General features: G+C 46.2%; 3 non-coding genes and 8 pseudogenes across 3 annotated transcripts; all 11 read right to left on the bottom strand.

Moving 5' to 3' along the window:
* Window positions 1–75, bottom strand: part of LOC142117860 (5S ribosomal RNA) — a 119-nt pseudogene extending 44 nt beyond the window's left edge.
* An 80-nt stretch (window positions 76–155) lies between these two features.
* On the bottom strand, window positions 156–274 carry LOC142117401 (5S ribosomal RNA). The gene has a single exon (XR_012682816.1). It is a non-coding gene; the product is annotated as a 5S ribosomal RNA (ribosomal RNA).
* Window positions 275–354: 80 nt separating this feature from the next.
* On the bottom strand, window positions 355–473 carry LOC142117391 (5S ribosomal RNA). Its single transcript, XR_012682807.1, has one exon. It is a non-coding gene; the product is annotated as a 5S ribosomal RNA (ribosomal RNA).
* A 79-nt stretch (window positions 474–552) lies between these two features.
* Window positions 553–671, bottom strand: LOC142117708 (5S ribosomal RNA; annotated as a pseudogene).
* Window positions 672–751: 80 nt separating this feature from the next.
* Window positions 752–870, bottom strand: LOC142117681 (5S ribosomal RNA; annotated as a pseudogene).
* An 82-nt stretch (window positions 871–952) lies between these two features.
* Window positions 953–1,071, bottom strand: LOC142117867 (5S ribosomal RNA; annotated as a pseudogene).
* Window positions 1,072–1,311: 240 nt separating this feature from the next.
* LOC142117806 (5S ribosomal RNA) lies at window positions 1,312–1,430 on the bottom strand (annotated as a pseudogene).
* Window positions 1,431–1,512: 82 nt separating this feature from the next.
* LOC142117241 (5S ribosomal RNA) lies at window positions 1,513–1,631 on the bottom strand (annotated as a pseudogene).
* An 81-nt stretch (window positions 1,632–1,712) lies between these two features.
* Window positions 1,713–1,831, bottom strand: LOC142117419 (5S ribosomal RNA). Its single transcript, XR_012682832.1, has one exon. It is a non-coding gene; the product is annotated as a 5S ribosomal RNA (ribosomal RNA).
* Window positions 1,832–1,912: 81 nt separating this feature from the next.
* On the bottom strand, window positions 1,913–2,031 carry LOC142117664 (5S ribosomal RNA; annotated as a pseudogene).
* A 400-nt stretch (window positions 2,032–2,431) lies between these two features.
* LOC142117244 (5S ribosomal RNA) overlaps window positions 2,432–2,500 on the bottom strand; it is a 119-nt pseudogene continuing 50 nt past the window's right edge.

Raw genomic sequence — 2,500 nt, 5'->3', positions numbered from 1 at the left:
CTAACCAGGCCCAGCCCTGCTTAGCTTCCAAGATAAGACGAGATTGGACTTGTTCAGGGGGGTGTGGCTGTAGGTATTGGTTTCCTATTGACCTACATCTCTTATAGATCTCAAAACCAGCATTGAAGGAGGCCGGAACAAGAGAGAAAAAAAAAAGCCTACAGCACCTGGTATTTCCAGGTGGTCTCCCATCCAAGTACTAACCAGGCCCAGCCCTGCTTAGCTTCCAAGATCAGACGAGATTGGGCTTGTTCAGGGTGGTGTGGCTGTAGGTATTGTTTTCTTATTGACCTACATCTCTCATACATCTAAAAACCAGCATTGAAGGAAGCCGAACAAGAGAGAAGAAAAGAAAGCCTACAGCACCTGGTATTCCCAGGTGGTCTCCCATCCAAGTACTAACCAGGCCCGGCTCTGCTTAGCTTCCAAGATCAGATGAGATTGGGCTTGTTCAGGGTGGTGTGGCTGTAGGTATTGGTTTCCTATTGACCTACTTCTCTTATACATCTCAAAACCAGCATTGAAGGAGGCTGGAACAAGAGAGAAAAAATATGCCTACAGCACCTGGTATTTCCAAGGGGTCTCCCATCCAAGTACTAACCAGGCCCAGCCCTGCTTAGCTTCCAAGATCAGATGAGATTGGGCTTGTTCAGGGTGGTGTGGCAGTGGGTATTGTTTTCTTATTGACCTACATCTCTTATACATCTCAAAACCAGCATTGAAGGAGGCCGGAACAAGAGAGAAAAAAAAAAGCCTACAGCACCTGGTATTTCCAGGTGGTCTCCCATCCAAGTACTAACCAGGCCCAGCCCTGCTTAGCTTCCAAGATCAAACGAGATTGGGATTGTTCAGGGTGCTGTGGCTGTAGGTATTGTTTTCTTATTGACCTACATCTCTTATACATCTAAAAACAAGCATTAAAGGAAGCCGGAACAAGAGAGAAAAAAAAAAAGGCCTACAGCACCTGGTATTCCCAGGTGGTCTCTGAGCCAAGTACTAACCAGGCCCGGCCCTGCTTAGCTTCCAAGATCAGACGAGATTAGGCTTGTCCAGGGTGGTGTGGCTGTAGGTATTGGTTTCCTAATGACCTACATCACTTATACATTTTAAAACCAGCATTGAAGGAAGCCAGAACAAGAGAGAAAAAAAAAGTACCAACCAGGCCCGGACCTGCTTAGCTTTCAAGATCAGACAAGATTGGGCTTGTTCAGGGTGGTGTGGCTGTAGGTATTGGTTTCCTATTGACCTACATCTCTTATACATCTCAAAACCAGCATTGAAGGAAGTCGGAACAAGAGAGAAAAAAAAAAGGGCCTACAGCACCTGGTATTCCCAGGTGGTCTCGCATCCAAGTACTAACCAGGCCCAGCGCTGCTTAGCTTCCAAGATCAGACAAGATTGGGCTTGTTCAGGGTGGTGTGGCTGTAGGTTTTGGTTTCCTATTGACCTACATCTCTTATACATCTCAAAACCAGCATTGAAGGAAGTCGGAACAAGAGAGAAAAAAAAAAGGGCCTACAGCACCTGCTATTCCCAGGTGGTCTCGCATCCAAGTACTAACCAGCCCCGGCTCTGCTTAGCTTCCAAGATCAGACGAGATTGGGCTTGTTCAGGGTGGTGTGGCTGTAGGTATTGGTTTCCTATTGACCTACATCTCTTATACATCTAAAAACCAGCATTGAAGGAAGCCGGAACAAGAGAGAAAAAAAAAAGGCCTACAGCACCTGGTATTCCCAGGTGGTCTCCCATCCAAGTACTAACCAGGCCCGTCCCTGCTTAGCTTCCAAGATCAGACGAGATTGGGCTTGTTCAGGGTGGTGCGGCTGTAGGTATTGTTTTTCAATTGACCTACATCTCTTATACATCTAAAAACCAGCATTGAAGGAAGCCGGAACAAGAGAGAAGAAAAAAAGGCCTACAGCACCTGGTATTCCCAGGTGGTCTCCCATCTAAGTACTAACCAGGCCTGGCTCTGCTTAGCTTCCAAGATCAGACGAGATTGGGCTTGTTCAGGGTGGTGTGGCTGTAGGTATTGGTTTTCTAATAACCTACATCACTTATACATTTTAAAACCAGCATTGAAGGAAGCCAGAACAAGAGAGAAAAAAAAAAGTACTAACCAGGCCCGGACCTGCTTAGCTTTCAAGATCAGATGAGATTGGGCTTGTTCAGGGTGGTGTGGCTGTAGGTATTGGTTTTCTAATAACCTACATCACTTATACATTTTAAAACCAGCATTGAAGGAAGCCAGAACAAGAGAGAAAAAAAAAAGTACTAACCAGGCCCGGACCTGCTTAGCTTTCAAGATCAGACGAGATTGGGCTTGTTCAGGGTGGTGTGGCTGTAGGCGTTGGTTTCCTATTGACCTACATCTCTTATACATCTCAAAACCAGCATTGAAGGAAGTCGGAACAAGAGAGAAAAAAAAAAGGGGCTACAGCACCTGGTATTCCCAGGTTGTCTCGCATCCAAGTACTAACCAGGCCCAGCGCTGCTTAGC

The sequence above is a fragment of the Mixophyes fleayi genome, unplaced genomic scaffold (genome assembly GCF_038048845.1).
Source record: "Mixophyes fleayi isolate aMixFle1 unplaced genomic scaffold, aMixFle1.hap1 Scaffold_171, whole genome shotgun sequence".
In the NCBI taxonomy this organism is placed as follows: Eukaryota; Metazoa; Chordata; class Amphibia; order Anura; family Limnodynastidae; genus Mixophyes; species Mixophyes fleayi.
Note: the sequence above shows the minus strand (reverse complement) of the source record. Positions and strands in the feature narration are given on the sequence as shown.